General features: G+C 38.4%; 1 long non-coding RNA gene across 1 annotated transcript; it reads right to left on the bottom strand.

Moving 5' to 3' along the window:
• Positions 1-3,481: 3,481 nt before the first annotated feature.
• On the bottom strand, positions 3,482-7,030 carry LOC132611363 (uncharacterized). The gene is made up of 2 exons (XR_009571606.1): positions 6,373-7,030; positions 3,482-3,809 (listed from the first exon to the last, which is right to left on the bottom strand). It is a non-coding gene; the product is annotated as an uncharacterized LOC132611363 (long non-coding RNA).
• Between the last annotated feature and the right edge of the window lie 14,864 nt (positions 7,031-21,894).

Here is a 21,894-nt window from a genome sequence, read left to right on the forward strand (position 1 = left end):
TACAGTAATATAAAAGATGTAAGGTAACCTGTTGCCAGCACTAGATCAATATTGGAGAGTGATCTGATACACCTGGAGTAAGGTAATCTGCCTCAACATTACTGTACTCCTGCAAGCATTGATAGTTTCCTAATGCCCAATCAATTTTACTGTATACTCTCCTGTTACCATCTTGTTTATTGCACCATGTGAAAAAACATCCTTTAGCTCTGAGGGGAGTAAGTTGGAGGTCAGCAACTAGCTCTTGGAATCCCTGCATCTCAGCTTGAGTGACAGGTTGTCCTATCTTATCCTCAGTTGAAAGCACATTGTTGAAATCTCCACTCAGTAGCCAGGGGTCCTGAATTTGAGCTCCTATATGTTTTAGATCCTGCCATAAGATGTCCCTATGATGTTGTTCATTTCTAGCATACACTACAGTGACCAAAGCAATGAACTGAACATTAGGGTCTGCTACAAAGCAATGGATGAACTGCTCATGTATATGAAGTATTTGCACTGTTACATGTCTCTTCCATAATATCCAAACTCTACCATTTAGACCATGGGGATAATTGCAGCAATATTTCCAATCTCTTGCCATTTTTTGTATGATGTCTTTTGCCTTATTTTCCTTAACCTTTGTTTCAACACTACCAAATACATCAATTTTATTCTTTTCCAGAAAGAGCTTCAGCTCATTCTGCTTAAAGTCCTGATTTAGGCCTCTAATATTCCAGGTGCATATTATCATGGAGGATTATGTTGGGTTTTTGTGCCAGCTCTACTCTCATCAGAGGTGCTTGGCATAGTCATTAGAGGCTCAGACCTACTAGCAGTATCCACTTGCACATTGGCCTCCTGTTGCCTACTAGCAGAATCCACTTGCACATTTATGACCTGTTGCCTCTTGCTTCCCAAAAGTCTAGCTGGGCACCCAGTGATAGTTACCTGCTTATCAGTGCTACTAGGTGCATTAGTATCAGTATGAACAGGCCTAGTGTCAGTTGTTTGCTTATCCTTACTATTAGATGCATTTGGACCAGTAGTATGGTCATGAACAGGCTAATGATACTTTCCTACTTCTCCTTACTACTATTTGCAGTAGTGTGGTCCTGCACAGACCTAGTTCCATTAATTTCTTGTGCTTGAGTTCCCTCTTCTCCATCACACTCCCCTGGTTTTTTCTGTCATTCCTGTACTGGGATTCTATGTCTCCTTCTACGTCTTCTCTTTTTAGGTGCTTTGAATTCCTCCTCTGCTGGAGGTTGCAGTTCCTTCTTCCAGCAGCTTTCAGTATCATGCCCAAACTTTATGCAGTTAATGCAAAAATTGGGTTTCCAGTCATAAGACACAGGTTGATTGAATACTCCAAATGGTGTCTCCAAATCAATACTGCTTGGTAGAGGTTTGGATATATCTGTGTCAATAAGAACTATTGCATATGAAATCTTATCAAACTCTGCTGTGAACTTATGAGTATACAAGGGTTTGCCTATCACACTTGCTACCTTACTAAGAGCATCAGTTGATCAATATCCTACCGGGAGCCCAGGGAATTTAACCCATAAAGGAATAGTGGATATACTATCAGGATCAAAATCAAAATCTACCCTTCAGTTCTGTAAAATGAATGGTTTGTTGTGATATGTATAAGGCCCTGAGTGTAGTACCAAATCACGTTCCGCTACAGAACTGAATCGAAAAATGTAATAGCCTTCATAATGAGGTAAGATTTAAGGTTTACAAACAAAATTCCACACATTTGAGACATAGGAATCCATGGATCTTTCATAAGGTGCATCCCCCAGTACAAATCCTATCAGAGCAGTGGCCAATGATCCTCATGGTCCTTAATATCCGCCTCATCAATTTGGACAACAATCTTACTGTTGCGTTGAGATGGTGGTATGAATGTTAGCTGCTTCCCCACTTGCGAACTGCGGTTGTTGTCTCGTTCACTGTCATCCTCCTCTTTGATTTGAGGATATGGGTGGTCCATAACTGTCGTAGGGTTTGTAGATGTACCAGCTTTAGAGAACTGGAGTCGGCGTGGTACTGCCAACGTCACAGTTGCCAGTCTCTTACCTTCATCCCTAATTTAGTTTCATTCTGGATTTCCGAGATATGCTCCACTTCCTCATCAATAGATTGGAATCGAGCTGGGAAGAAGCTACCAAAAGTCAATTGACCTAATGGTTGTAGTATTCCACTAGTTGGGGTGACCATGGTCGTCTCCAATGTCTGTGGTGGGTGTCGTTTCCGCCGGTGAACCATACTTGGTGCAAGTTAGCCTACCTCGGCTAAACGTGCGCCGAGAGGTTTTTTGGTAAAGAAAACCCCACTTCGAACTCTATTTTTTAAGCCTGGATTGAGTATTAAGTGCCTATCTATTTATCTTGTTGATTTTATGCTTATATACGTGAACTAATCTTAGGCGGCCTATGATATTTACCAGTACATAGTGTTTGTACTGATACTACGTTGCTGCACCCTTTTTTTAGTGCAGATTGTGTTCCAGAGATTTCATCTAGACTACATCTCTAGCTTGAAGCTAGTTTGCTCGATTAGATCCGAGGGTGAGCTTCTATCCATGCCATGCCACCTCAAGATCTCTCTTTCCAGATGTCTATTTTTATTCCATACATTCTTTGTTATTATATTTGAGATATACTTCATTCTTTAGACATTATTAGTTAGAGTCCTTATACATTCTTTGTTATTATATTTGAGATATACTTCATTCTTTAGACATTATTAGTTAGAGTCCTTATACGATGACTTTCAGATTTTGAGAGTGTAATAGTTTAAACTTCCACACTTATATTAATTATTATTTTTGACTTGATCAGACTATTTATTCATTCACATGTTCATTGATTGTTTAAGTATAAATAATTAAAGAAGTTGAAATTGATTAATGATTAATGAATTCATGAGTAAGAGTTCACCTAGGTGATAATAAGGTAGATGCTTGCACGATTGGTAATTAGGATCGTCACAAGTTCAAGTATGTCTTTTGTACAAAGTGCCATGAGGTTTATACAAATCTTTTTCAAGGTTGACAAACAATTTTCATCTTTTTATTTAATTGAAGGTCAACCATACCCTTTTTGAATCCTTTCCTCAATGTCCAAATGAAATTCCCTTTGTTTTATTTCAATATAAGTGGGCTTGGCTAAAAAGGCATTTGAGTCACTTAAACCATCTGAAATTCTTTTCGATAATCTTGCCTTTTGAAATCAGAATTTTTTCTTAACTCTTTATAGTTTTTGAAAATTTGTTTTTGAGAGTTGAATTCCAAAAAATATCCACTGTTTTCAGTTTCAGAAATTTCCAATTAAGGCAGGTTAACTTTTTTCCAAAATAATACACTCCACTATTCCAGTTTCAGTTTTATAAGGAAAAGGTCAAAAATTATTTTTTGTCACTTTTCTTTTATTGGATCTGATTTAAATCTTTTATTGGATCTGATTTAAAACAATAACTGGGTTCCTATCCGTTCTAAGCGATATAAGGATTGTTTGCCTATTTCAACTAAGTTATAACCAATCGTGTTTCAACATTTTTTACAAGTGTTCATTACAACAACACTTATAAAATACATACACACAAAAAATAAAAGATATGAAAGGCTGGTGGGCCTACCGAGCCCACCAGTTTGACCCTTTTCACCCATGGTTGGGCCTTCAATGTGGATTTGACTCAATCTAATGTATTGTTGGGTCTTCAGCCCAACAGGAGGTATGCAGTGTCGGCCCATTTGGGCCCGCATCGCACAGATTTCATGCAAAGGAGAGGGAAAAAAGGGAATTGAGCTTATAAGGTATCTGCACTTAGCAAACGATTATAAAAAATCAACACAAGTGCATTATTCAAATACAATAGTATAACAATATACATCATAAACATAAACACTCATTCATACAAATATGGGCCAATGCAGTAAATGAGTTGGTGCACAGGCCCAAAAACAAACAAAGGAGGGCTAACAAACGAGCTCAGACAGACAAGGAAGGTTTAACGAGCAGGCCCAAAACAATCTTAATGCAACAAAATTGGGAAGAGATGGGCCTGGCCCATAAAAAATGAAATCCGCGCATGCATGGATTATGATGTATACATCAAGTATACGCGATATACACTCTCTGTATGCTGAGTATACACTAAATTTATACTTGTATATCTTCATGTATATTTCACCCCATCGATTAAAAAAGAGTACAAGAAGAGAAATTCTAAACTAGAAGAGGTCCAGATAATCTTTTCATTCAATTTGACACACTGTATATACACACATATATAGGGAGTATACCTGATATACTCAGCATACACACTTCATATACACAGTTCTCATTAGATAAAACACACAGTTCTCATTAGATAAAACACACATATATACCTCTTCTTTAAATGCCTAATTCTATCATTATTCTAAACTAGACCTTCAGTTGTATGCGGATTCAAACAAAAGGGAACACAGCGGTTCACCTTTTTCTACAGCTCTTTAGACATGCTTTTGGGGAGTCAGACAGAGTAGGGAAGGATATGGGAACTCAAGTCTGTTGCACATATAGTGTCAATGACACAGTCATCTCAAAGGGAAAGGAAATGGGATCATAATGAACTCAAGCAAGCACTTTATAATTACCTTTTAACTCATTAAGCTGTTTTGATCATTGAAAATCAAATTACTTATCCAAAAAGAAAAAAGGAACAGATGGAAGGTTTTCACAAATTTATACTCATTTTATTAGCAATGAAGATGTCCTGGAGTTCCAGATTTTAGTAAAAAGGATTTGATAGGAAGTAGCACAATGAAGCAAAGAAATCTGAGTTCCAAAGGGACCAACATAGGTTTATTACAGCAGACAGAAGTTCACAACAGAAAAAACAATCATTCTTCCCATGCTACCATCATGATTGAGACTCAACAGTTCATAACCAAAGAAAAACAAGAGGTACAATGGTCATTCCTGGATCCCAACTAGAGCCATCTTCAGTTTTCATACTTAACACATTAAATTTGATTAGCAAGCCAAAACCTCATGTTTAGGACAACTGTATATAACATTTGCTAATTCACTTTTTTCACATAAAGTGCTATGTTTCTTTTATTACATATTTTAGTACCATATTAACCATCCCACCTCACAGACGGTCCCACCGACTGTAACTTAATGAGGAGTAACCCCAGCAAGCCTAGGATATGCAGTACTAGACTGAGTACAACTCAAAGTCTTTCCTAATCCCTTCCTGGCCCTAGGATAATCACACCTTATCTTGTCATAACCAAGTGACATCCTCTCAAACTAATCATATCATTAGCTCAGAACATAACTTTCATTTGACACTTGCAGATTTTGAGAATGACTGATAGTGGTAACACAGATTTAAATAGTGATTCAAGCATATTTGTAAAACAAGGTTAGGCCTTTCTTATTTTAAGCAGTTCCCTCTAGGATTTGCATACACAAATAGATACAACATTAGCCTTTTTTAATCTATTCAATCTCATTCTTAATGCTACAACGAACAAGGAAAGGGGAGAGGATCTCATTTGGACAGGTTGTATAAACACAAGAGCCATATCACATGTGAACTAGGACCAAGTCTGCTTCATATTTGCAATAGAGCAATGATGAACTACCAAAAGAAAAGAACAGGTTACACAACCACAGCCTCACCCATTTCAGCTAGCAGGAACAATAAAGGGACACATAACATCATAACTCTAAACAAAACAAAGAAAGCATATATGTCCCTTTTAGAACCAACTAGGAATAGGGAGAGATCACACTAGAAAGAAGCAGTAAAGCATTCATCTTATAGTCAACAAGCAAAGGAAGATTAGGGAATAAAGATAGGGGTTAAATATCTGGGATTCCGCTTTTTTGATTATTAACAGTTTTCCCTTGCATAGCCTAGGTAATTCTAGTGTTAACTATGTGTTTATGTAAAGGTATGGTAACTCCTATAAACCATTTAACTCAAATCAGCCTATATTTTATCCCAACCTGGTTCCTTATATTCATTGATTAAACCTCTTCTGATACCTCAATATAAGTCTACATGATTTCAAGTAATCATTGGATATTTGTATTAAACTAAACAGATCATAAAACCATTTTAAACCTAGAATGAAATGGACTGATAATCCAGTTCAGCACATAAACCATTTTTATTAATCTAAACAGCCTATAGGACCAAACAGATCATATTACAGAGACTACTGAACTGAGCTAATCTACTTAAGCGGCTAACGACATTATACTAAACACATGTTTAGCACATACTAACATATAAACACATATTATCACACAGAATTATATATGAACACACAGAGGACATACAAAAAATGAACAAAAATAAACGACAAGGAGAAAAAATTACCTTTTTTTCTGTGCAGCCTTGTCGAGAATAGAACCAGGGCTTCCTTCAAGCTCCACGAACACTCATCCACAAAGAAAAAGAACAAGTTTAAAACTAACAAAAACTTAGTCTAGGTAAAGGTTCCGCTTAAAGCTGGATCCTTAATTAAGCCAATATTGGGTTAGAAAACACTTAATTCAGAATTATCCGTGTGCTCAAAGGTGTGTAATCTGTGGGGAATAGGGTTCTTTATATACAACCCCCAAACCCTAGGTTTGATGTTTAACATCGGTCTGGGACAAGTAGAAATGGAGGGGAAAATCCCTCCAATGTTGAATCGCCAATCACAGATGAGCATTCAAACCAGCAAATGGACAAAAACCATTAAGAAATTCAGATGAAAAAGGAAAAAATGGGCGACCTCACCTCTTCAATGGTTGAAATATGGTGGAGGAAGGACGAGGCATGAATTGCCTTTCCCCAATTGACCATGCATGGTCTACTAAAGCAAATAACCTCTGCATCTTTCCCATTTTCGTCTAGATAACGAAGAGAGAGGAGAGAGAGGTGTCAACAGGCGGCTAGGGTTTGTGAAGACCCTTTCAACAAAACAAAAAATGAAAAAAGGGTCATCTGTTTTGGGTGTTTAAAGGGTTGATGGGATGTGTCTGGTCCAATTTTGGACTAGGCTCGACATTCAATTGAAATATTTAATTTAAAAAGGCTAATTGTGCATATGCGGTCATGATTAACACACAAAGCAATTTGACAATTTCAATTTCAACCATTTTGCAAATAATTGTAATTAAATCCAAATATACTATAATATTAGGATGTAATTGGCTATTTCTTCAATTAATCAAATTTCTTGATCTTGACGGAGTAAAATATTTATCAATTGATCATTAATAGTTCAAACAATTAATTAAATAATTGTTTTCACTACTTTGCATTTGAATTTGATAAAACATTTGAAAATCCTTAAAAATATGCAAAATATGCAAAATGACATACAATAATATACTTGATGATACTCTGCCAAATGAAATGGCAAAAAAGTCACCAAAATAATTTTGTAAAATTGTTTTCGACTTGTAAGATGCATATTTCACTCGGTTTGTAACTCAGGAGATTCAAATAATTAAATAAAATTGTTAGAGGGTAAAAAAAAATTAGGTGTCAACAGTGCATTTGTATCCTGACGACCTGCTAGTGCACACAAGCGGTTCTGACCTCCGCCTGCATTACTAGACTTAGTTGCACCACGACCTAATTAGGACTGAGAATTATGAGGAGCTACTGAATTTGTGTACTGAGCCACGTTACCTCCAGTACTCTGTCTCGGTGATGGATAATCCCGCATATAGTGGCCTTGCTGGCCACACCCATAGCAACCTTCCATGTCCAAACGACATACCTTGGGTGTCTCTTACTACACTTATTGCACGTAGGATTCGGAAACCCTTTGTGGCGCACACTAGCCTTTGACTGCGAGCCTGCTGCTCCAAAATTTCGACTCTTCTAATCATACATGGAACTCAAGACTGGTGCACTGGCTATACAATGAGCAGGTCTTGATGACCTATTTTTTAAGAACCGTCTGCCTCAACCTCCCTGAGATACCCCATGGCTGAAATTACCAGCAGACTTAGCTTTTTTACTGAATTTCCTATCCCTCTTTTTCTGCAGCTGCTCTTCGTTCTTGTTTCCATCCTCATTACCCTGTGCAAAGAAACTATCTTGGTAATGGTCATATCTATACTTTGATCAGCAATATTAGCATCACCAAACAAGTAGGGTTCAAGACCCAACATGAAACGCCTAACTCTGGCCCTCATATCAGGAACCATATGCAAAGCATACTTGGCCAACTAAACGAACTTGAGGTAGTACTCATTCACTCTCATATTAATCTGCTTGAGCTTGTCGAATTCAAAGGCCTTTTCCTCCCTGACCTCTGGCGGTAGGAAGTGCTCAATGAATGCATCTACGAATTCATCTCAAGTCCCAGAAGACACACATTCCCCTCGAGACTATTTCCACGACTCATACCAAATGTTAGAAACATCCTTTAATTGAGAAGCTGCAAACTCTGTTGCCTCTGTCTCGGTACCATGAATGACACAAAAAATCATCAATAAAGTTATGCGGATCCTCAGCTTTATCGGCCCTGTGAACACCGAAGGGTTCATACGAATGAACTCCTTAATCCTGGAACTAGAGGACCCCTCATGAGTATCTGAGCTTAGAGATTGTTCCCTGAAGTTGAGCTTGTGTAGCAACTATCTGGGTAAGCAACTGAGTAGTTCCCTTAACATCCACCTCAGAAGCACTGGGCGGTAGAGTAATGGTAGGACGGATCTTCGCAGGCCTTTCAATAGCAGTTGGGGTGCAGTCGGGGGCACTGAATCCGATACAAGTCCCTAAGCCCTGGTGCAAACTCTATAAGTTTGAGAGTCAACTTCTCGAGCAGCATCAATAGTAGCCTCTTAGCTAGTAGCTGCCTTTCTCTTGGTGTACTTCCTTTTTGCAGGCATGTTCTTAAATACGTAATACGCACGAGTTAGAAGAATTCTTGAAAGTACTGCTCTAACTGCACGATCTAGAGTAAGAAAGAAATGAAACAGTCAACTATTTACATGTGTGGCGTGCACACACATATAATGGTGACCTTACTGGACACAGTTGCATAGATTCCCTATGACACTTGAACCTAGTGCTCTGATATCAAGCTTTGTTGCGCCGCGAACCATGGCTTGGGCATAACACGACACTCGGTGCCGAACTACATGTGAATCAACATGAAATATATACTGAATGTCGAATATATTATATAAACAAACTGAGATACTGAAATGTCTAACTTATAAATCATAAATGTGGATTAAGTCTGAAGTGCAAGAACGTAGCCAACATGGCTAACATAGAAGCCTTCTAAACATTGACTGATGTTCTAGTCTATGAAGCCTCTAAAGAATAATAAAGTACAGAATGTCTGCCATGATAAGGCCTCTAACCTGACTGTCTAATATAAACAAATGTCTGAAGTATAGATAACGCCCTGAAGGAAACTGAGGCTCACCAAGTAGCTGATACGAAAATCTTAGCGAGCAGATCTGTCATCCTATAAGTCAGTACCTGCATCATGAAATGCAGGTTCCTAGCAAAAGGGACGTCAGTACATTTGAATTGTACTAGTATGTAAAACCAACTGAAGGAATAAATAGTTGTGGGGTGCTCAGGAAAGGGCTGCCCAAAACAATAAACATGAACATACTGAAACTAAAACTGAAACATACTGATAAATGAACTGAATAAGAGAAGTAAGTAATAGGCACTCCATGTTCTGAATATGCAATCACTTGTTTTAACCGAATTAATAACCTGTTGCCTTGGGCCCAATATGAGTGCACAAATTTGTAGCCTCAACCAAGTAAGTGTGTCAGACTCTAGCCTCGCCAAGTATACGTATACATAAGATTGTGCCCTCGGGAAAAGATATATATGTTCAATATTCAACAATTTATATTAAGGAACTGAGAATCACACTGAAATGCATATCACTGGAATACTGAACATCACTATGCTGAGACATGTTTTCAAGAACTGATTATGGAGTTTAAAGCATTAACTGTTCATAACCATACTGAGTTTTCATGACTGAGACTCATGGGATATCAAACATGAGTCTATATTGATTACGTACTGAGTTCACTACATTTGGAATGATAATCATGAACGAGTTACAAAACTATATCGTGTAGAGAATAGGTGTTCTATAACTTTTCATAAAACTAAGGCTTAACTATAATATGAGGCAATTCATAATTGTCATAAAAGAACGTGGCGCGGGCAGAATCATAAACAATCCCACATGTAGAGAGTTAGCCTTACATATCTCAATTCCGGCCTTTAAGCGTACTACGACATTTGTCACCCCTTTCGACTTTAATCTATAGCAATATATGTCAAAGGGGAACATTATTAGTAATAATACTCATGCTTTGGTCATCTAGATATATTATCAAAGACCTTGTGGGAATAAAGCTTCACAACCTTCATTAATGGTGTTTCTTCATCCCACAACCCATCCTTTTGCTTTTAGATGATTCTACCATCTCATGTAAGGTACTATTAACATCATTCTTCATCACCCAATAGGTAAAAAACACCCTTGTCCAACAATCAACAACTCACAACCCAAACCAATAATTGTTCATGTTTTTCTATCAAACCCAAACTCATATCTCATGAACTTAAAGTCTATAATCATCTATACAAAACTATAATCAATTAAAGGATGAAAGTATTACCTTTTTGACGTCTGATTCTCTTAAATTCAGATTCTAATGTTTTTCGCCCAGGATGATATCTCAATCGATTATCTAAGGGTTTGAAGGGATTAATCATGTTAGTAAGGTATTGGGGAATTGAAATCAACTTAGAATCATTGTTAAGACATATCTTAAAGTGTTCTTCAGGCTTGAGACTAGTTCTCTTCTTTCGAGGGTGTTTTTTGGGTTTGGGGAGTTGGGGAAAATAACCCCAACCTTAAATATTAGCTGAAAATACGGAATTTGGAAAAATAACCCGACCCATGTGCTTCACGCTCATCGCACAGGGGCTTTGAGTGTCACAGAGCCGTCTAACGCACGCTCAGCCCATATCACGTAGGCCCTCTAAGATTCAGAGAGTCCTCTAGCATGCAATGCATGCGCGACGTGTGGCCATCGTATGCGTGCAGCATGTCGGCTTCTGTACAGCGTCTTCGTAACGCGCATAACTTCTTTTACGGAGATCGGCTTGGCCTGATCCTTATATGGATGGAAAGGTCTTTCAACGGCCTTCAACTTTCATTAAGGAGGTATTTGCAAATTCTCATCTAATCAAGGCGTTATGGTTGCTTGAAGCAAGCCCCTCGGGAACTTACTCGAAAACATGCTAACTTTCTAGATTCCGTTATACTTTTATAGTATGAGTCAAGCATTAGCCCAAAGACTCGAGCTGCTACAACTTGTGCAGTAACACATGGATAGATGCGAAGTGTGTGTGTGTGTGTGTGAGCAATCGTACAGTGGGAATTAAATAGTAGCAATAACCGACCAAGGAGATCAAGGGCTGAGATGTGGTCACTTAAATGAGATCACACAATGGGCATTAATTCTCAAAGGATTAAATATCTCATACAGCTGGCCATTTCACTCATTCAACAAATCTGGTAAATCATAACTAACTTTCCCTCTCAATTCCCTCTCATTCTCTCTCGATCTCTCTCTCATTTCTTATCTCTCTTTCTCAATTCCTAACCCAAATTATATTCTCACCATTGTAGGGAATCATTGGATCTCAAGCTTTTAGAGCCCATTGTAGTGATTGCTTATTCTTGTTGTTCTTTCTAGAATTCAACTCAATCGTAATAATTAGGGTTGATACGACATTCATAGTTAATAAAATTCTCAATTCTTCTGTGATTTCATTTCCTTCATTGAATTACATTACATATAAAGCATTGACTATAGCTTCAATAGTATTAACACAATTTGCTAATTTAGCAATTAAATTAATTATCTTGAAATATTATACTAAATGGTCCAGATATTTCAAAATTTGCTTTCTGGAACTAATCATTTAATGACAAGATTGGTTTTTTTCACCTCCTATATTTTATTTGTCACGTCCCAAAATACCCCCTAGGCCTGACTTGCACCCGCGAATACCACCCGCCAGGCGAACCAATTTTCCATAAACTTTACCATTTCTATAAACATTGAGAGAATATATGTGCAAGTCCAAGCGCATCAAAAATCATTAAGTACGAAACAATAATCCAACCAAAATAATGTATCAATTTACGAAATCCTATGATTGTTAAAGAATAATCTCTAGCCCAAATCACACACTAAGACCACAGAGCATCTAATAGAGTAACATGAGTTTAACTGTCGGGCATGCAAACCCAAGGAAAGATAATAATTTCTATAAACTAGATAGAGTTGAAATGACAGCCTCCACGAACAATGCGAAGGCTCACCTCAGCAACAGGATCTACGCAAACGAACTCGTCAGCCATTAGTCTCTCCCTCAGCAACAGTATTTGCATGAACATGCAGGTAAGGAGTGAGTTATACATAAATATAACCCAGTAAGTTCCTTGACTCACCCCTTTGAGTACTCCTGGAACAAGAGTTAGAAAATACAAACACACAACGAGCACAAAAATAATATGCACAAAAGTATATTTTATCATTTGTCCAACAAGTGCACTACATATCTCAGCACATCCCACACCAGGACTTGTCATAAACTCCAGTGAAGGAGATTAACCTAACACGCCAATGAGTCGATGGCAACATATATGATGCTAAAAAATTATACTACGGCAGCATGTGCAAGACCGCTAACATATTACGGAAGCATATGTACGTCCCTAAGATTTTATGACAGCTCATGTATACCCCTAGTAAATATATAACGGCAGCGAACGAATGATATCCAACGCCCCAACGCCATGGTACGAGACCACGCCATACCACACCACAAAACACATATTAAATAACTTTTGTTATTCTTTTCAAATAATATATATCCGCGGCTAGTTAAAGACCACCGATTCTGCCAAGTGCGCGCTTGCCCCAACACATGTACCAGGCAAACAAAACATATTTTAAAATCAGATTTTGAAAAGCAAGCATCAAAGCTTAAAGTTTCACTTACTTCAAATTCACAATTCAAGCACAATAAATCAAAATTGTGTTCTCGAGTCTCCAGATCGCCTCAAACTACACAAAAATGGATTTAGAATGGTCAAAACCCTTAGGGTAAATCACTTCTATATTTTTAGAGGCTTAGACAGTCAAAGTCAAGTTTTAAAGGACGAAAACGCCCTCTGGTCAATGTGTTCAAAATCCGACAAAACATATGTTTTCAGAAAGGTCTCGACGATTCCAACGATAGATAGAAGTCTAAATTCCGACACTATCTGCCTCTTCAAATCAATGATTTAGGTTGAAGAACCCTAGGACTAAACTTTCTCAATTCCTCAAAATATCCCCATTTTTCACCATAAAAACTCACCCATAATTATGTAATAAACTTAAATAAAAGATTAGAGGCATTACCTTGATGATTTGGGTTGAGAATCCCTATTTTTCTTCCCCTCATTTCCCTTCTTTTTCTCCCTTTCTTTTCTTTTCTTCTACTGGGTTTCTTTCTTTGTTTCTTGATTTTTTTTTTTTTTTGCTTCAGCATTTATTCTCCGTTTCACGTCTGATGGCTTAGACCATCAGACTTTTTAACTCTTTATTTTATTTTCTTTTCCTGTTGGGCTTGGCCCACTTTATTTTCTATTTTATTTTTTTGCAACACTTTATCCTTTTTTTAATAGACAAAAGAACCCTTAAATTAAAGTTGTGTTAATGCATTCTCCACCACTTAAAATAATGTTCGCCCTCGAATGGATCTAGAATCATACCTATAGTGTCAAATAAGTGAGGATATTTGTCTCGCACGTCCGCCTCGTACTCCCAAGTAGCCTCCTCGATTAGATGATTTTGCCATAACACTTTCACTGAAGCTACCTTCTTCAACCTCAATTGTCGCACTTGCCTATCAAGAATAGATATCGGGCCTTCCTCATAATTCAAATTCTCATCAAGCTCCACATCCTCTATATGAATCTTGTGACTATCATCACGAACATATCGTCTAAGCATGGACACGAGAAACACAGGATCAACAGTAGACAATCTAGGAGGTAAAGCAAGTCCATATGCCACCAACCCAATTAGATCCAAAATCTCATAAGGACCAATATACCTAGGATATAGCTTACCCTTCCGGCCAAATCTCATGACTCCCTTCATAAGTGAAACTTTTAAGAAGACTTTTTCACCCTTCATGAACTCTACATCACGAACCTTCTTATTTGCATGGGACTTTTGTCTGCTTTTGCTGTCTTAAATCGTTCTTGTATCAATGTAACTTTCTCCAAGGCTTACTGAACCAAATTTGGACCTTATAGTTATGCTTCCCCGGTTTGAACCATCCAACTGGTGAACGACACCTGCGATCGTATAGGGCTTCAAATGGTTCCATCTGTATACTTATCTGGTAGTTATCATTATAAGCAAATTATGCCAATTATAGTTTATCATCCTAATGAACACCAAAATCAATCGCACAAGCTTTAAGCATGTTTTCCAAAACTGGATAACTCGTTTAGACTGTCCGTCAGTTTGTGGATGAAAAGCTTTACTCAACTCAACCTGAGAGCCCAACAACTTCTAAAAAGATTTCCAGAACTCAACAGTAAATTATGCACCTCGATCGGATATTATTGTAATAGGCACGCCATAAAGTTGAACTATCCTACGGAGGTAAATATTCACTAATTGTTCTGCCATATGTGTAACCCGAACCGGTGTAAAATGGGTGAATTTTGTGAGTCTATCCACAATCACCAAAATTGAGTCGTGTTTCTGGACAAAATTCGGCAACCCCACTACGAAGTTCATAGTAATCATTTCCCACTTGTACTCTGGATAATCAAATTTTGCATTACTCCACCAGGTTTTTGATGTTCAAACTTAACTTGTTGAAAATTTAAGCAACTACTGACATGATTCAAAATATCAACCTTCATACCATTCCTCCAGTATAATCGACGCAAACATGATACATCTTCAAAGCACTTGGGTGGATGGAATATCGTGAGCTATGAGCCTCTTTAAGAATTAGCAGGTTCACATCTCCCACTATGGGAATACACATTCTACTATGTTGATAGGAACATACCTTCACCATCAATAGATAATGACTTAATGCCCCCATTCTGCACTCGATCTCGTAGTCTAGCAAGACGAGGATCTTCATATTGGCAAGCCTTGACTTGTCCAACTAAGGATGATTGTGCCACCATACCTGCAAGTTACCTGCCTGGTATTGTATGATAAATCCGAATTCCACGATTGGCCAATACCTGAATATCCCTAACCATATGTTGTTCTTCAGCAGTAAACTCAGCTAAGCTACCCATAGACTTTCTGTTCAAGGTGTCTGCCACCACATTCGCCTTCCCGAGATGATACAAAATAGTAAGGTCATGATCTTTAAGTAATTCTAACCACTGTCGCTATCTCAGTTTCAGGTATCTTTACTTGAATATGTATTATAGACTCTTATGATCAACATAGATTTCATATGGCTCACCGTAAAGATAGTGACGCCAGATCTTGAGTGCAAATAAGATAGCAGCCAATTCAAAGTCATGAATCGGATAATTCTTCTCATGTTTCTGTAGTTGTCGAGACGCATAAGCTACCACCTTGCTATTCTGTATCAAGACACAACCCAACCCAACCTGACTCCAGACGCATCACAATAAATGGTGAAACCACCCACATTAGTAGGTAAGGTCAAAATTAGGGCCGTAGTCAATGCAATATTTAATTTCTGAAAACTTTCCTCGCATTCATCTGACCATAGAGATACCAAAACTTTCTGAGTTAAACGTGTCAATGGAGCAGCTATCTTCTTGAAACCCTCCACAAACCTTCTGTAATATCCAGCTAGTCCCATGAAGTTGCGTATTTCTGTGCGAATACTGGGTTGAGGCCAATCTCGAACTGCTTCAATTTTCTTTGGATCAACTTGAATCCCATCGCGGGACACCACATGTCCTAAAAGGAAAATGTGCCCAACTAGAACTCACATTTTGAGAACTTGGCATAAAGCTTTCGCTCTTTAAGTGTCTACAGCACAATTCTCAAGTGTTATCCATGTTAAGCCTCACTTCGAGAGTAGACCAAAATATCATCAATGACCACAATCAAAAAATGATCTAAGTATGGCTTAAATACCCTATTCATGAGGTCCATAAATATTGCAGGCGCATTAGTCAGCCTGAAAGACATCACCAAAAATTTGAAGTGCCCATATTTTGTCCGAAAAGCTATCTTAGAGATATCCTCTGTCACGCCTCAAACCATGGCTTGGGCGTAACAAGGCATTCAGTGCTTGAGTACATGTGACCGAGCGAACCACATGGCTGGTTGAATCAACATGGGACATCTACTGATGCGGAATATAAGATGTAAACATGTTGAGCTACTGAAAAGTCTAACTGAATTATCATAAATGTGGAATAAGCCTGAAGTGTAAAACGTAGCCAACAAGGCTAACATAAAAGCCTGCTAAACACTGACTGACTATTGTTCTAGTCTATGAAGCCTCTAAAGAATAATGAAGTAATGATTGTTTATCGGGACAAGGCCCCGGATATCACGACCCAAATCACGGGGCCGTGCGGGCACCCATGCTAACCCTCCTAGTGGGTGAACCATTCCCTTAATTTATTTTATTTTAAAGGAAACATGCGAAAGTTAAGATAAAAACACAAGCATTCTCAATATATATAAGTACTTAATAAGTGCCTAAATACAAGACATAAGCCCAATTGATATGGTCTGAAAGACAGTACAAGAGCCACTATCATAAACAACTCTAATGAATACTAAGTCTCAAAAATAAATCAATATAGTCTGTCTATGGAATCAAAGTAGATAAATAAACCAAGGAGGGGATCCAAGGCTGCAGATCTGGCAAGGCTCACCCTACAATCTCCAGTACGAAGGCCTCGAGATCACTCGCAAGGCTATGATGTGGATCTTGTAACAAACTCTGCACTCAAAGAAAGAGTACATCAAGAGTAGTATCAGTGCAAAACTAGTACTAGCAGCTATCATAGGCCGACAATAATTAGTTCACATATATAAATAGAAAGAAATGGACAAGTAGAGCAAATAAGCAGTCAAACACAGACACAGATCAATATTCAAGAAAGTCTCACAGTAATGATAGATCTCAACAACCTTCCGTTATAAGCCTTGGTGGAGTCATCTAATCCACAAGTCTGTCAACTCATTAAGTATTCCTTGTCGACAAACAACCACACAATAAATCAACAGCAAAGAAACCAATAAATAAATGGGCCATGCGATGATGTGGAATGAAGTGTAATGCAATGCAATGATCAATGTCTCGAACTTGTACATACATGCTAAGCATTTTTCACTTCAATAGCCATGACCCATGGGGAACTCGCGGCATCCATGTCCTAGCAATTCCAGAACAGACCTCGGATCGTGACCCTGCCACAATACGCCCGGTACAGACCTCGGACTATAGCAATAATAATGTTACTTTCCTCTTTCTCTTTCTCTTTCTTTTCATTTCAAATTCGTTTCCATAACTCTTTCATCATGTATGAATGCAAGAAATGAGGAATCACATATAATCATTGCCAGTTAATATGAGATGGAATTCATAAGCACAATAATGACAAGTCAACCCTTGCATGTATTACCAAGACTATCATGGAAACATATCAAATACGCAATCCCAAACACAACAAATAGGACTAGCATAGCCCGCACAATCATAACCACGTTGTCAAGTACAACACATGTCAATAATTGCATAAAGTACAGCAGCAAGCCCAAATAATCAGAAATCATACCAATCCAGTGGATTTAACACCACAGTCATGCCCAAAGGCCTATCATGCTTACCCCGTCAATAACGAACATCTAAATATGCTTCTCTAATCGGAGTCTAACCAAAGGTAAGTTGTAACCTACCTCAAAGCCGAACAGGAGCCACGAACCCAAACCTGAGCCTTCCCTTTCTGAAATGTCTCTAATTGGCCAAATCCCGATCCGGACGAAGATTTAGTCTTCCAAAAGCTCTACCGCATCCAAATTCACCAAACTAGTTCAATCTAGTCAAAATAGTATTCTACAAGGTCAAAAGAGTCTAACAATACCCATATTGTTATACTTCTATTTGGAACCCCAAAATGAACCCAAAATAGTAAAACCCAAGCCCCAAGAGCAAACCCGGAATTTTATTGCAAAATTAGGTTCAATATAGTCTAGACAGTACTCTATGAGTTTAAATGAGTCCAATGATACCCATATTGCTATACTTAGTTCAAAATCCAAACACGACCCAAAAATGTAACCCTGAGCCCATAAGGGCAACACTGGAATTTTATAGTAAAATCGATTTACCCATTGTCCATAGGTTCTAGATCCATAAAATCAACCAATTTCATCCATGAATTGACCCTCAAATCAAAGATTTACCATTTCTCAACTTTTGGCTTTAAAACCTCAATTTTCCCCAACAAAGCACGGATAAAAATGATAACCAACAGAAATAATTATGGGAAAACCCCAAAATAAATGTTAGATACTTACCCCCATTCAAAGACGAGAACAACGCCACAAAAATCACCTTAGACAGAGCTTTAGAACTCAAGATATGATGAAAATACCAAATGGACAAAATCTGATTTTTAGTACACAGTGGTCTTCTCATTAGTGATGGGATTTCTACATTAGTGACGACAATTCGCAATTGTGACCAAAAGATCGCATTTGCAACCACACCAAAAACCAGTAATTTTCTCCGACACTAAATTGGCCATAACTCCCTCATACGACGTTGAAATTCGACGATTCAAGTTGAGGAATTGAAAAAGTTTAGCCATAGGGTCCTTTAACCTAAACATTGATTTGAAGAGGCAAATTGTGTCAGATTTAAGACTTTTATATATCGTTGTAATCATGCCATTGAGACTTTTTCGAAAACATATGTCTTGTCTGGTTTTGAATACGTTGACCAGACGGTGTTTTCGTCCTTTAAAATTTGACTTTGACCGTCTAAGCCTCTAAAAATATAGAAGTGATTTACCATAAGGGTTTTGACCATTCTAAATCTGTTTTTGTATAGTTTGAGGCAGTTCGGAGACTCGAGAATGCAATTTTAATTTATCGGGAAGTGTGCTTGAATTCTGAATTTGAAGTAAGTGAGACTTTACGCTTTGATGCTTGCTTCAAAATTGGCTTATAAAATATGTTTTGTCTACTTGATCCATGTGTTGGGGAAAGTGTGTCCTTGGCAGAATCAGTGGTCTATCACCAGCCGCAGCTATATATATTATTTTGAAAAGAATATCAAAAGTTATTTAATAATTGCTTTATGGTGTGGTGGGGCGTGGTCTCGAACCATGGCATTGGGGCATTGAATACCATTCATTCGGCGTCGTTATATATTTACTAGGGGCATAAATGTGCTGCCGTAATATGTTAGGGGCATACATATGCTGCCGTAATATGTTAGGGGTCTTGTACATGCTGTCGTACTATAATTTTGGGGCATCATATATGCTGTCGTGGACTCATCGTGATGTTTGGTTAATATCCTTCGCTGTCGTTTATGACACGTCCTGAGTGTGGAATGTGCTGAGATATGTAGTGTACTTGTTGAACAAATGTTTGGACCTTATAGAGCAATATATTATAAAATATACTTTTGTGCATATTATTTTTGTGTGTTTGTATTTTCGAACTCTTGTTCTAGAAGTAATCAAAGGGGTGGGTCGAGGATCTTATGGGGTTATATTTGGTGAGCCCCAGCTTCTTTCGGGGCGTTATCTATCTTTCAGTCATTTATTTACATTAGACAGTCATGTATGCCGGTGTAACAACCCGGTCGGTCGTTTTAAGAACCGCTGCTCTAGTTTGTGTGTCGTCTATTCCAGAAGCTCTGTTATAATTATTTTGACTTGCTTGCCAAATTTGAAGTCAAACGGATGTCATTTGATCCACTTTGGGAGAAGGTTTCACGAGTGATTATCAGATTTTGGGATCGAGATAGTAAAAACCAGGATTTTTTGGTGTCTGGTGTTCGCCGAAGCAACACCAGATGCGCTGTAGCGGACCCGCTGTAGCGAAGCCCTGGTCCGCTACGGCGATAGTGAGTAATTTTGGAGAGTCGCAACAGCGGCTAGTAGACCACTGTGGCGGACTCGTGGCAGCAAATGGGTACCGCGGTGGCGGGGCAGCTGTAGCGGACAGTCCACTCACTGCAGCAAATGACGGGCCCAGTTACTTATTTAATGCTTAGTTGAAACCCTTCATTTCCTATCACTTCATTTATTTTTTCTAAGAATCCTTTGACGCGATTTGGAGAGTTCTTGGCTGATTTCTCTTATGGGTAAGTTCCCTAACCTTAAATCCATTTCTTTATTTTTCCCTAAGCTTGAATCCATGCTAGAATCTCTATAGAACTTAAGAAGAAAGGTGGGTTTTGATGTCTATTTCATTATTTGAGTTAGTCTTCCTAAATGAGAATTGTTGGTAGATTTGACTAATCTAAGTATGGAATTTGATAATTTAGTAACTAATAGGCTTGAATCTTCCATTACTGTTGATGAAATTGGAGATTGAAAGTTAGGGTTTATACCCAAATTGGGGGTTTGACTTGAAAAATGTAATTGACCTATTCTTGAGTTAAGCTAGTAATTGAATAGTGGAATTGAACTTCTAGAATGTTGGGTTACCAATTTCACTTACGAAATACCCCTTTACCCTTGTGGGCCCGTTTCCCACTTTTTCCTTAGTTGATTTTTATTCGAAGGGTAGCCTAGTAATATGGGTATTGTTCTTCCTATTTCTAACTTAGAGTTCGATTATGGATAGACTTTGAGCCTTTGGAGGCTCTCCGAAAAGGCAAAGCAAAGGTGTGATTGTTCGTGGCTCCCGTTCGGCTACCAGGCAGGTTATAGCTTACCTTATGGTTAGACTTCAGTTAGCGAAGCATACGTAGAGCTAGTGATATTTTGAAACTCCATGGCTAAAGGACGCTCAGAAGCAACCAACCAAGCTAAACTGCCCATACTCACTACCTTGCGACTCAAGGCATCAGCTACCACATTAGCTTTACCCGGATGGTAAAGTATAGTGATATCATAATCCTTCAGAAGCTCCATCCATCTACGCTGTCTAGAATTGAGATCCCTCTGACTAAGCACGTGCTGAAGGCTCTGATGATCGGTATACACCTCACAATGGACCCCATATAGATAATGCCTCCAAATCTTCAATGCGAAGTCTACCGCTGTCAACTCCAAATCATGAGTAGGGTAGTTCTTTTCATGGATCATCAATTGCCTAGAAGCATAGGCAATGACCTTTCCCTCTTGCATCAATATGGCGCCTAAACCAACACGGGATGCATCACAATAAACTGAGAAATCCTTATCCTTCATGAGTAATGCCAAAATCGGAGATGTAGTCAACAGAGTGTTGAGCATTTGAAAGCTCTTCTCACAAGCATAGGACCACTAGAAAGGAACCTCTTTCTGAGTCAATCTGGTCAGGTGAAGAGCAATAGAAGCAAACCCCTTCACGAACCGGCGGTAGTAACTGGCCAAACCCACGAAGCTACAAATCTCAGTCACAGTAGTAGGCCTCGCCCAAACCCTAACAGCCTCAATCTTCTTAGAATCAACCATGATCCCGTCCTTTGACACCACATGGCCCACGAATGCCACAGAATCAAGCCAGAACTCATATATTGAAAACTTGGCATAAAGCTCTTTCTCTCTCAATAACCCAAGGACAATCCTCAAATGATGCTCATAGTCCTCTCTACTCTTCAAATACACCAAGATATCATCGATGAATGCTAAGGAATCTA

This window comes from Lycium barbarum, chromosome 9, assembly GCF_019175385.1.
Source record: "Lycium barbarum isolate Lr01 chromosome 9, ASM1917538v2, whole genome shotgun sequence".
Lineage (NCBI taxonomy): Eukaryota > Viridiplantae > Streptophyta > Magnoliopsida > Solanales > Solanaceae > Lycium > Lycium barbarum.